We start from the raw sequence: 13,609 nt of genomic DNA on the forward strand, positions 1-13,609 counted from the left end.
ACACACGTACAATACAGACACATGCATAGGCACACACAATCACACACACACGTACAATACAGACACATAGGCACACAGCACATCACACACACACACCGTACACAACCATGCTCTCTCTAACACACACACACACACACACACACACACACACACACACACACACACACACACACACACACACACACACACACACATGTTTGTCTACAAGCTGTTTTTTTCTTATGTTATATAGAATTTTAATGATTTCTCTGAAGGATGGAAATGTGTGGGAAATTCGACTTTGAGACTCATGCTAGATTAGTCATGAGGACGTGACTGAGGTTTCCCACTGTGTTCCCGGTAGTGTGGTCTGTATAACATTTATTTCCTTGCCAGATGTGAGTGAGACGAGTCTGTCGTATTCTTCTTTTTTTCAAACATCCTTGTGCAGTTGGCATTACATACCCTAATCTATGTGTATTACTAGGGAAAATACCCTCATCAACGAAGAATGTGTGTCGGACTCAGCATTAATTGAACAAACATTCTAATAAGCATTTCCACAGCATCTATTTCTGCATCTGGGAGCTCCCAAGTTTACTGTGTGTGTGTGTGTGTGTGTGTGCGGCTGTGCGCGTGTGTGTACGTGCACAAATGGTAATGTATTTATAAGAGTACGACACAACCTCTGTTTGTGTCTGTGTGTGTGTTTTATGAAGTTCTGTATGTGTTAAAATTTGGACTGAGATCAGTCAGTTGTCCCATGTGACGTATCATATATTGGTCTTTATCAATCATTGTCATGATGGAGTGAAACCTCCCAATGGAGAAAATTCTCAAGTTGCAGAAAAAATGAATGAGTGATTGCAAAAAGCCAGCAAATTGATATTGAAAAATATCTTAACAAAGTCGGTCAAGCCTTGCTGATAGCAATTTAATTAGTGAAGCACAATCTTTCTAGATTTTAATATGCTTTCATCAGAGCTTTGTTTGCAAGCATTAGATAAAAACAACTACAGGCACGCCAAGATTATGAGTGAAGGATTAACTATTAGGGATTTTCATACAAATATAATACAACACAAACACAAACTAATCCCATTTAGTATCTTTAACCAGCCAATCAGTAAATACACAAAACACTTTTTATCTGGATGCATCACAAGAGGCTTTGGCCTCAGAAATGTATGTCAAATGCCTGAAAGGTTTTACAGTTCTTATTTGCACTCTGTTCATTAAAAATCAATACAAAAGATGAATTGTTACATGCTCAACAATTTGTCGCTAATTTGTATCTAATGTTTTGGGACGGACATCAGCTAAACCTTTTAGAATCACAAGTATTACAAGTTTTTAAATGGGAATACCATTTTTGACCGACTTGATTGATTAAACTGATTGTGTTACTGTTTAATTATGTCATATAGTTGGGTTATTATGCCTGGTTTAAAATGATAGCACTTTTTATACTCATCGAGTTTTTAAATCTGTCATGATTGAACAAAAGGGCAAAATAAAAATTGTCCTGCATAGTAAAAAAAGGCTGTATCCCCATATTTATATTAGTACAGGAGGGAAAGACATCCAAAAGCACATTTTTTGCGTTTACTTGTATGATTTGCATTGACCTTTTTAATAATTTCAGTAAGACTCATTGGACTCATTTCCCTTTTTATCATTTGTGCTTTTGTTTCACTCTATTGTAATGTTTTTTTTATTAAGTGCATGGATCTAGAAATTGTGGTTGTATTTGGACTGTTTGGGAACGGATCGTAGCATGGCAAAACAGGGTAAAGTGGAACAATGTTTGTTTTGAGGATTATAGAGACAATCCTCTTGTTCAAAACCGTGTGTGTGTTTGTGTGCTGGAAGAGGTTGAAACAGATGCTGTGAAGTGGTCCAAATAAAAGAACGACAGAAAGGCTTGCGATAATACTGTAGACTTGTCAAACCAACAAAATCCCTGGGTGACCCAACACACACACACACACACACACACACACACACACACACACACACACACGCAATATGCCTCTGGTGACACAAGCACACGTGTGTATCATTACATTTCATCAAAACCCATTGGCATGTGTAGTGCCCACACACACACACACACACATATACGCACGCACACTCTCACACACACAGGCACACACTCACATTGGTGCGCACACACACACACACACACAGAATATGGAAGGCAATGGAGGTTGAAGGTGACACCCGAGTGGACAAGGTTGAACACGGCTGTAGTGTAGCTGAGATCCAACACAGCTGTAGGAGTGTGGCAGAGAGCCTGTAGCCTGTTCTCCTGCAGCCCCCCGCAGGAGAACACTGCCAGGCCTGGTGGTCCTGGCTGGAGTGGCCCCGGATCTGAGGGAGAGGGAAGATTACCATAAGAGAGGGAGCGAGTGTAATCAGGGTATGAAGGGAGTAGCCACGCAGGCCATAGATCTCTGTCTCTTGCTCTCCAGCTCTCTCCGTCTCTTGCTCTCCAGCTCTCTCCGTCTCTTGCTCTCCAGCTCTCTCCGTCTCTTGCTCTCCAGCTCTCTCCGTCTTGCTCTCCAGCTCTCTCCGTCTCTTGCTCTCCAGCTCTCTCCGTCTCTTGCTCTCCAGCTCTCTCGGTCTTTTGCTCTTGCTCTCTCCGTCTCTTGCTCTCCAGCTCTCTCCGTCTCTTGCTCTCCAGCTCTCTCCGTCTCTTGCTCTCCAGCTCTCTCCGTCTCTTGCTCTCCAGCTCTCTGTCTCTTGCTCTCCAGCTCTCTGTCTCTTGCTCTCCAGCTCTCTCCGTCTCTTGCTCTTGCTCTCTCTGTCTCTTGCTCTCCAGCTCTCTCTGTCTCTTGCTCTCCAGCTCTCTGTCTCTTGCTCTTGCTCTCTCTCTTTCTCTCTGTGTCTGTCTATGGTTGTGTCCGCTTTTAGTTGGGCTCACAGTTTTGTGTTTAGCTGCGTCAGAGAATTGCCTCAACTCTTCTTAACAAATGTGTCCTGTTAGAAATAGATTTTTAGAAGGACTACATCAGGATTGGGAGCATTGCCTCGCCTTCATTGTTTCCTGTTATAAAAAATGTATCAACGTTTCCTTTAGGGTGGGTTTACTTTTTCATTTTCATTGAAACACAACATCCATTTATGGACAAAACGGTTCTTTGGAGTTTTAGGGATTCTAACATATTCCCTTCCTAATGGCCTAGACAAACACACAGTGGAGGAAACACATGCTGCCGGTGTGTTGCAGTTAGGCCCATGGGATGAATGAATCCTTGTTTGTTTAAAAAAGCCTCTAAAGGGAATGGGGGGGGGTTAGCAAAGAACAAGAGCGACGAATGCAAAACCATACAATACAATCTCTGGGGATTCAGCTGTGAGTCCAAGCCCAGTGCATTTTCTTATATATAAGCAGTGACATACCTTTTGGTGTAGATGCTTAATAGTAAAAATGAATCCCTTGATGAACCGCTGCTTACTGTATATATGTCAGCTGCGTTTCTCACCTGTATACTAATTCCACACCACTTCAGGATGCTACAGTCTATGTTCAGGTCAAGACATTGGTATAAGTTTGATCTTAACACAACTGGACAGTGGGGGAAATACGTGTCAAGGCATTTGCTCAAATGTAATTACATTTGTATTCAGACATGTGAGTACATTGCCAGTGTACTGTAAATACATTTGGGACTCCATTCCAGGAAAAGTCCATTAGTCCCACGATCATCCTTGGTCCTACATCACCATAAACCCAACTCACACATACACAGGTTCTCCACAACACATACACATAATGCATTAATCCCACAAAGACCCCTGTCTCCAATTAATTAAAAAGATGAGAGGACCATAGTGAGATGTCATTTCAGTATGCCTTACGCTTGCCAAAATCAATGAGTAGACCAGAGATAGTCGCCTTGAATTTTGAATACAAGGACCTTGACAACATTGCGCGCCTGTGCACTGATATTTCCATGTCGAGCGGCATGTGAAACATAATCATGATTGGTCGCTGGAGGCTGACGTTGCTAAGAGGCCTCGTCTCCCAGGGATCTGGCGCTGCTTGATTAGGTCTGTCTCATGTCAATGTAATCAAAGTATCCCTTTTTTTTCTCTTGTTTCTTTTAGGTTTGCATTTCGCTCTGACCAGGGGGGGAAACATTGGCTCACATCAATCAGAAGTCCATTGGCCAGCGATCACTGGTTATTGTCTGCCCACAAAAGTTGTGTGCCCTAGCGTACCATTTTTTTGCTTTGTCGGACACTAAGAATTACCAGTAGAAGCATAACAAAACAGCCTCCGTCCCCGGCCTTCACCCGCCCCAGTCCGCAGCACCAACGCCGTTTGGCATCGCCAGTGCGTTTGGGCAGCGGTAGACATTGGCCGGGTTTTGTAAGGCAGCGACCATGGACCGCGGCAGCTGGAGTGGCAGCGAGAGTCCCGGGGAGGACATGGACGGCCTCAGCGACTCCGGGGGAGACAAGACCATGGACGGGGACCCCGAGGGGGTCTGGAGCCCAGACATCGAGCAGAGCTTCCAGGAGGCCCTGGCCATCTACCCCCCCTGTGGAAGAGGAAGATTATACTGTCTGACGAGGGGAAGATGTATGGTGAGTACTGCGGTGACATTGCTCTGCTGCTTCTTTATCTGTTTACCCCCCCCCACTGTTATGGCTAGGGCGGGGGGGTCTTCTGTTTTTCTATGGTTCCGTTTGATCCCTGTCTCCAACTGTTATTTTCAGTTGGAAACCAGGAAGATTAGATTATACCTTTGTGTTGTAATCCGTGTGCCGCATTCTGTGTTTATTGGGAGCACTACCACTTTCGTTGTCTTTTTATATTTGATTCTTATTTATTGAGTCCCTAAAAGTGGTGAAAAGTGTAGCATCCATACATAGCACCCGTGTTTGTTTACCCACCCGTCACCAAGGAAGGAGCCATTAGCTAGTGTTAGCTGGTGTGAGGTTGTGGACGTGTGGAGTTAGCCTCACAGGCAGCCCGTGTCAGAAACACAGGGAGCTAATGGAGCTTTGCTAGGAACATCAGAGACAGGGAGAGACAGAGATAGTTTTTTTTTTGAGAACAAGTGTGTGTGTGTGTGGTGTGTGTGGTGTGTGTGTGTGTGTGTGTGTGTGTGTGTGGTGTGTGTTGTGTTGTGTGTGTGTGTGGTGTGGTGTGTGTGTGTGTGTGTGTGTGTGTGTTTTGTGTGAACTATTAGAGAGGGGAACAGATGGTCCTCTGGCTTCCACCAGCTGCGCCCCCCTCCATCACCCCCCCCCCCCCCTCTTTCTTTCTCTTGCTCTTTCTCTCTGGGAAACTACTTATCTTTACTCCTCTTTAGCCAACTGTGAAGTATGAGTTCTGACTAACAGACTTTTTTGGACTGTTGGGCCATTTCAACCTTCTAGTGAACATCATGTTTTTGGTCTTTTTATTTAGTCATCGATTTGTTCAGCCTAACTCTGGTCCTCTCTAACTGTGAGTCAGAATAGAAACAATTGCTCACATGAAATCTTTGCAATGTGTTCGCCTGGGAGATGTTGACATCTTGTGGGAAAGGGGTTAAGGCAAGGGGTTTGAGAGCTCCCCTTCACATGTATTCCAGTTTGAGTTAATAAATCGACAGAGCGTTAATTGACCGGGAAATCAGTACAACAAGCAGTATTGACATGCAACCACTGTGAGAATAACTGTGAGAAAGTCTTTTAACCTGACGGCTCACACTTGTACACTGCTGTCATTCGTGGCATTTGCGATGTCATTAACTGCTGCAGAAGCCTCTTCCTTCTTCAAAACATCCAGAGTTCCTGTGGGGATCATGTCTCACGGATTAACCGTGCACTAAACCTTCATGCACGCGTCACTCCACTTGCCTGTACACTCAGTCCTGCATGTCGTGGCATTATGCATTTTAACCATGCCTTTGATATTTTTTTTCCCCTTTAAAAATCCAATGCATGTTTGCGGATTCACTCAGGATGTACCCTCCCCCCCGCCCCTCTTTTAAAAAAAAATGTGTGGGTTAGAGCGCACACACATTTGTAGGCTTTCATGTTTTCCTTTCCCGTTACACCAACACACACTGGAAGTGTGGCTGACTGCCCGAGCTGGCGGCCTCCTGGTAGGGGGGGGGGGGGGGGGGATTCTCTTGTTTCAACCAAATGTCAAGTGACTTAAAATTCAGCGGAGAGGGGTAGAAGATGCGGTAGAGGCAGAGACATTAAAAGAATAAAGAATTCTTGCAGGTTTTCCTTTAATATCGCGCTCTCCATCATTTTGGTGGATCATTTATATTGGTGGAATTGGTTGGTCAAAACAAGAGCGATGAACAATTCAAAATAAATTTATGTTTTCAGATGTTTATCCAATATTGGTTATTTTTATTTGCAGTTCGGGTTGCAATTACAACGCCTACATTTTCCTTAATTGGAACAATCTATTAGGGATGGCAAAAAATGCTGTGATATATAAATACAAATTTTCATGAAATCTTTATCTTTCTATAAATGAATTAGTTCCATTAACCAAGAACTGTTTCTGGTAGCGTTCACCCACACGAAACAGTACATTGCAATACTTAAGACTTGACAGATATCCATGCTACATTTATCAAGCCTGGTTAAATACGCTTGCTCAATGTGATACATGACTTCAATTTGACAGATTTGTGGTTTTACTGTTAGAACCTAACACAAAACCTGTATCTTGTACTACAGAGACGACTGGCGAATAATTGTGACTGGAGCTAGGCAAGCAGTCAGAAAGAGCCCAAAATAGCATGAAAGATCATTGACCAATAATGGTAGCGATGGCTTGTCCAGCATCTTTGTGCGCCAATTTCGAAAGGTTCTGACAGCCGGCTTGTGCACACTGGGGGCTTCTGAAGCCCAATTTGTTTTGCCGCCAAACTGCCAACCTCGGTCTTGTTGACCAAGGCCTGAGTCTTGAATCCTGCTAAATCGTGGCACCATCACTCGATGGATGACGTTGAAGGTGTAATTCTCCTCACTCAGACCAAACCAATCTCCAGGGTTCGGGAGTCCTTCAGAACCTCACGCACAGGCAGAAACAGGCTATTTACAACCCCTTTCACGCTCTCTGGCTCCATCTCATGTTTTACTGCTGATTCTAATTTGATTTTTCACCAGTTTGCAAGACTGCCTGTCCAGTGTTTTGAGAAGAAGCCACATTTTGTATTTTTAGAGAATTTCAACCGTTTTAGTTTTCTTGTTACTTGGAGGGATTCATGGTTCGACTTCGGCCATGATGCCTTTCTTCGGGGGGTGGTGTGTAAAGAGGAGGGGGTGAACTGGGGAGTCTAGGCCTGCCCATTACCGTCAGGGGGGAGCCTTCTGGGGGGGGGGGGGGGGTTAGAACGTCAGAGAATGAGTAAGGAGGAATCGTGGGTTCGAGAAAGAGATGTTTATTGGAAAGTTGGTAAGGTTTTTAGCAGATGGGTGTGTGTGTGAGTGTGTGCATGCAGGGGCTTGTGTGTTAGAGTGCGTGCACGCCGCAGGGTTAGTGAAGGATGATAATTTACCGTTAAGCCTCCTAGAAAGCCCAGCTGGCCCCTCTGGAGTCAGATGTCACCCTCCGCAGCCAGGAGTGTGTGGTGTGTGTGTGTGTGTGTGTGTGTGGTGTGTGTGTGTGTGTGTGTGTGTGTGTGTGTGGTGTGTGTGGTGTGTGTGGTGGTGTGTTGGTGTGTGTGTGTGTGTGTGTGTGGGTGTGTGTGTGGTGTAGGGGTGCGTGTGTATGTGTGGTGTGTGGTGTGTGTGTAGGGGTGCGTGTGTGTGTGTGTGTAGGCGTGTGTGTGTGTGCATGTGTAGGGGTAAGTGTGTTTGTGCAAATGTGTGTTGGTGTGTGGGTGTTTGTCCCTTGCTGCATTTGACTGCTAGAAGGAAAACACCTGCAATAGAGCTGTAGATTTGTATCATTCTAAGCTCCCTATCTCGCTCAGATTGAATTGGTCAAACACACACACAGAAAGACACACACACACATCATGCACACATACACACACACACACACACACACACACACATAGAACGCACACACACAACACACACACACACACACACACACACACACACACACACACACAAGCACCATCTGGTAGTTAGTTAAGGCTATTGTTGCGAGTCTTTTGGGTAGTGTGTGGAGGTTTTGGCTTTGTGCTGATCTTGACCATCGCGGGGCCAGCTGGCCTGACTTCCATACTCTGCCTACATTAAGAGCAGGAGAGCAGGGGAGCCAAGTCACCAAGAACAATCTGTTGGGGAGCTGAAAAATGTTGGACTAATGGGGAGTAGAAATAATGTTAGACTAAAATCACTTAAACAGTTGGCTAATTACACACACAAATTACACACACACTTACCCGTAACAAGTTCTTATTGCAGCGATGTAATGCGCTGCTTAAAGGTCCTCAATCTTCACACCCTTTATTTTTTATTCTCCCTTCCTCTCTCTATTTTTTCTCTCTCCTTCTCTCTCTCGCTTCTCTCTCTCTCTCTCTCTCTCTCTCTCTCTCTCTCTCTTCTCTCTCTCTCTCTCTCTCTCTCTCTCTCTCTCCTTCCTCTCTCCTCTCTCTCTCTCTCTCTCTCTCTCTCCTCTCTCTCTCTCTCTCTCTCTCTCTCTCTCCTCTCCCTCTCGCACTATCACTCCTCTCTCTCTCTCTCTCTCTCTCTCTGGCTCTCTGGCTCTCTCACTCTCTCGGTAATCTACTAGCCAGGTCATGCTGATTTTGCTGTCTCCATTGAATAGGGTGAATTTTGGTGTGTGTGTATGTGAGCGGGTGTACAGCTGGCCTGCTGGTTCCTTTTAATCAGAGGGACAGCTCGTCTACATGAATGCCTGTATTGTTGAATCATGTGTATGCAGGACCATTGTGTGAGCGTGTTTATGTGTGTGTGTGTGTGGGTGTGTTGGTGTGTGTGTGTTGTGGTGTGTGTGTGTGTGTGCGCATGCAGGCATGTATTCAGGACTATTGGTAATTATAATTATACTATGAATGTGCATGTCTGGAGGTTATGGTGCCTATAGCAGCTCTTCTACCCATCCCTGGCTGTGTGTGATGTTTTATTACGGTGTGTTAAGTCTTTTTTGTCTCTTTTGCTTCAGGTCGTAATGAACTCATAGCAAGATATATCAAACTCAGAACAGGCAAGACGCGGACCCGAAAGCAGGTGACTCAATGGATGCTTTAATTTCCTTATGTACTATGTAGCCTCAAAAGGATTGATTATAACATATAGTATGCTATACAATAATATAATTAATCTAATTAGTGATTAGATAGAATGTGATTCTTCAAAAATCTGATTCTTAACACTAATTGGTGAGCTTTAAATTAATATCAGACAAAAACCTGTTGGCTGTAGAACAATTCACCTAGGGGGTTTGGATCAACATGGGACAGGAAAACAAATAAACCACTAAAGCCTTATACTGCTTATGCCCCTTTAGCAAGGCAGACGGCCTTTGAAATTGCCATAGCAACCTAGTGTTTGTTCCGTCCTGCTTGCTCTTTGTTTCTCCTAATTACTCCTCTCCTCTGTGTCCTTCCCCAGGTGTCCAGCCACATCCAGGTCCTCGCTCGCAGGAAATCCAGGGAGTTTCACTCCAAGCTAAAGGTAAGAGGACCTTACCTGATTATGTCCACTAAATGAAATAATTGCTTTATCACCTGTCACTCACTATTAATGTTTAAAGCTAGAGTAGACCATTTATTATCATTTTAAAATCTCTTACTTCTCGACAGCAGTCAATAAATAAATACTTCGGGAAAAAAAGCAGTTATAAATCCATCCAAAATCATGTAATTTGACCCAAATTAACTGATGGACGGCTACCTGTGTGCTTACCTACAGAGCTGCTGCTGCCCCAGTACTCATGCGCATGACTGGAGTCTCCCGTAAGGCAGCCCTGGTTCTAAAGCTAGTGTGCTGGTCACATGTTTAGGGGGAGGGGCTTTGGAGGGAGGCCTAAAGGGAGCGGCGTTATTTTTCGGTTGGGTACTTTTAAAATCAAGCTTACTCTGGCTCGTTTCTCCAAACTGCCACCCTAGCATTCAGCAAAACAACAAAATACACATGCATTTCTGAACCTATAGCTCTCAATGTTTTTCTGTTTCTGTTTTATATCATTTTCACTCGATTGACTCAAGGAATAGTTGTTTCCTTGTGGCAGCAGATGGTGTGTATGAATCCCTGTACTAATGCGGTTAACGTGTCGTCCCAGGACCACAGTGCTAAAGAGAAGGCTGCAGAGCATCTCCGCCATGTCCTCGGCCCAGATCGTCTCGGCCACAGCCATACACAGCAAACTGCTGCCCGGCATCGTCAGGGCCAGCTTCCCTAGCAACGCACAGGTGAGAGACGCACACACGCACGCCGCACGCCGCACGCACCACGCACTCACGCACATCCACCTCACTAGATGTTTCAAAAATAAAAATTCCAATAAGGTGAGTCGAAATAAACAGAAGCGATATTAGGCTATTACAATGAGTACCCAAGGTATATTGTTATATATAGATATATAATCTGATGATGTACTCTGTGCTCTTTTTTACAGCTTTGGCAGGGCATGATTCCTGGAGGCCAGTCCAGCTCTACCACTGAAGAGTAGGTCACACTGTTTACTCCTTCCTACTCTATATTCACCAAAATAGAATGTTAACTTAACATTACTTTTGATGCGATTGGGAAGGGCCCGAAGTCCATCGTGAAATGATTCAAATATTTTGCAGTCAAATGAACGTAGAATTGTAGATAAAGGTAAAATGAAACCTTCCCGGTGGCACCTGTATGATTCCAATGACAGTGGCCACGTGGTGCCAGTAAATTGGGCTATTGCATCGTTATATTATCTTTAGTATGATATACTGTGGGAAGGTTTGGACCTCCTGGATTCCCACCGTCATTGCTGTCAGAAAGCGGGCTTTCAAATAGTATGAAGTAGTGCTGGTGCACCCATTTAGGTCATCATGTGGCCCAGTAACAATGTCCATCAAATATTATTTCTTTTTTTCTTCTCTATTTCTCTTCATCTCTCTCTCTCTCTCTCTCTCTCTCTCTTCCTCTCCCCGCTATGTCTCCTCCTACCTGGCCTCCTCTTTATCTCTGTCAGCGTTAAGCCGTACATCTCAGCAAGCCTACCCGGTGCAGACAGCAGGGACCACCACCATCTCAGGTAAGAGAGCGCACACCGCGGCACCATCACCTATTATTTACCTCGCCGCATAGCCAGTCCCGGCTCCCTCTCATTTCCCCTCCCGCTCACAGCGGGGGCGCATTGCAACACCGAATACGGCCCCCCCAGGGGTCCCAGGGCCCCCCCAGGGGATCGCGGGCACCGCAACTTCTTCTTCTTTTTATTTTTTCCTCGTTGGGAGGTCACACAGTGGAAGAAGTGTTTTTGACGGGTGACATTCAATGCGGATGACATTCTGTCTATCCGCTACGGTGGTGCATATGCACTATTTGGGTTCAGCGGGAACTTTAATGTTCTTCGTATATCAGAATATTTATTTAAATGATGGATATGGAGAATCACATTGTTATTTAAATGGCAAATGGTTTTCAGAGCATATGCCTTATGGCTTATTTTTAAGTGTACTGGGCGATTTAAAGCAAGATAAATGTAGAGGGGGTTAGCTCATTTGGATCAGGCTGAAGTGGCAAGACGCTATCCAGCTGTGCTAGTCCAACAGGCTAGCACCATTTATATGAATGTGAGCAGAAACGTCGATATCATTGGTTGAATCGTTACGCTGGGCAGTGGGACATGTTGATTTGCCTTTATTTCTCTGTAGAGGAAGTTGCATTGATTAGAATTGGATTTAAAAATCTTTCTTGGAATTGTTTTGGCCTAGCTGACTGAGAAGGGAATAACATCACTTGAAATTAGAAAAGGAAGGGGAAAGTAGGTGTCTTTAAATACAGCTCAGCATTCTGCATGTTCACAAGGGACAATGGCAGTTCTTACTGTAAAGCTGCAACGACAGAAATGTGATTAAAAAACATTACATTAGGCTCCATTAGATTGCATTAGAAGACACTCTATTGTCCCCATGGGGAAGTTGGCAGCAGAAGAGAAACAGGTTATTCAAACTATACAGTGGAGGAAAAACAGCGTGTTGTTTTACACCAGATAACTGGATGTGTAGAGTTATCACTAGAGATAGTATTAGATTATCTGATTACTGTAACCACCTTGTAAAGAGCAAACTTTCTTGGATAGTGGAAACAAGGTATTTTTCTGTTTTGAAAATGACGTTGTCTGGTAAGGATTGTGGGACAACCCTCTGTGACCGAGATTTATCACCAACTCGTCACTTTACATTGTACTTCGTTCGTTTGCAACGAAGAAAAAAAAAAAAATCTATCGGAATCATGCTTTGACGTGCATTCTGGGCGAGTTTGAGACAGTGAGATTTCTGATCTGACCATCAAGCTGTGTAAGATTCAGCTGGAGGATGTTATGCAGCGTCCATTCGAGGGCAAGACGAGTTGGTAATGTGTTTGTGCGTGGTTCGGCGTTGTGAAGCGAGGTCCTTCTCTGTGCTACGCAGGCTACGAGCCCACGGGGGCCGCCCAGACCCACGGGAGCCCGCCTGGGGGGCCGCCTCCATCGGCACCACCAAGCTGAGGCTGGTGGAGATCTCCTCCTTCCTGGAGACGCAGAGGGAGCAGGGGCGGTGAGGAAATACGCACGCATACATGCATGCACGCATACACAGACACACGCACGCACGCATACACAGACACGGCACAAAACGCAGCATACACGCACGCACGCATACACAAGAACACGCATAGATAAATTCTAACTCAAATACACACACACACACAAATACACACACGCATGCGCATGCGTTACTCAAACACAACACACACTCAAACAACACTCAACCTCAAACCAAAAAATGAAGGCTGATTTTGATAGAGAATCACAAACCTTCCACTACTGTTTGAGTATGTTGATTACAAATTATCATGTATTGCATGCATACAACATCTTACTACTTATACAATTGATAAGCATATACATTTAGGTATAACGCATTGGTGGGAGATTTACAGAGGGTTTTTGTTAAACACACACAGACACATGCACAATTCGTAACACATGTACAGCCTGATCTTGCAGCCGTTACAAACAAGCACCTGTTTGTGCACATCGGCAGACCAGCCCCCGGTACAGCGACCCCATGCTGATGAGTACGGGACATCAGGCAGATCTACGACAAGTTCCCCCCGAGAAGAAGGGGGGCCTGAGGAGCTCTTCGCCAAGGGGCCGCAGGAAGCCTTTCTACCTCATCAAGTTCTGGGTGAGCACGCACAAACAACACACCACACACACACACACCACCACACACACACACACGAAACACGCATACATACACAAACACACATGACACACACGCACACTGGTTCCCCAGCTCCACTGCAGGGTGTGTCGTGTGGGGGGGAGGGGGGTGCTTGGGGGGAGTGGTTGTTTGAAGGCACATAGGTAATGGAGGGGGTTGGGTAGTTGGCCTCCCTCGTGAGTTGTATGTGTGTGTGTGTATGTGTGTGTGTGTGTGTGTGGGTTGTGTTTGTTGTGTGGTGTAGGAGTGTGTGTGTGTGTGTGTGGTGTGGT

At 45.0% G+C, this 13,609-nt stretch overlaps 1 pseudogene; it reads left to right on the top strand.

Moving 5' to 3' along the window:
• Nucleotides 1-4,125: 4,125 nt before the first annotated feature.
• Nucleotides 4,126-13,480, top strand: LOC130389168 (transcriptional enhancer factor TEF-1-like; annotated as a pseudogene).
• Nucleotides 13,481-13,609: the final 129 nt, after the last annotated feature.

The sequence above is a fragment of the Gadus chalcogrammus genome, chromosome 9, assembly GCF_026213295.1.
Source record: "Gadus chalcogrammus isolate NIFS_2021 chromosome 9, NIFS_Gcha_1.0, whole genome shotgun sequence".
Taxonomy (NCBI): Eukaryota; Metazoa; Chordata; class Actinopteri; order Gadiformes; family Gadidae; genus Gadus; species Gadus chalcogrammus.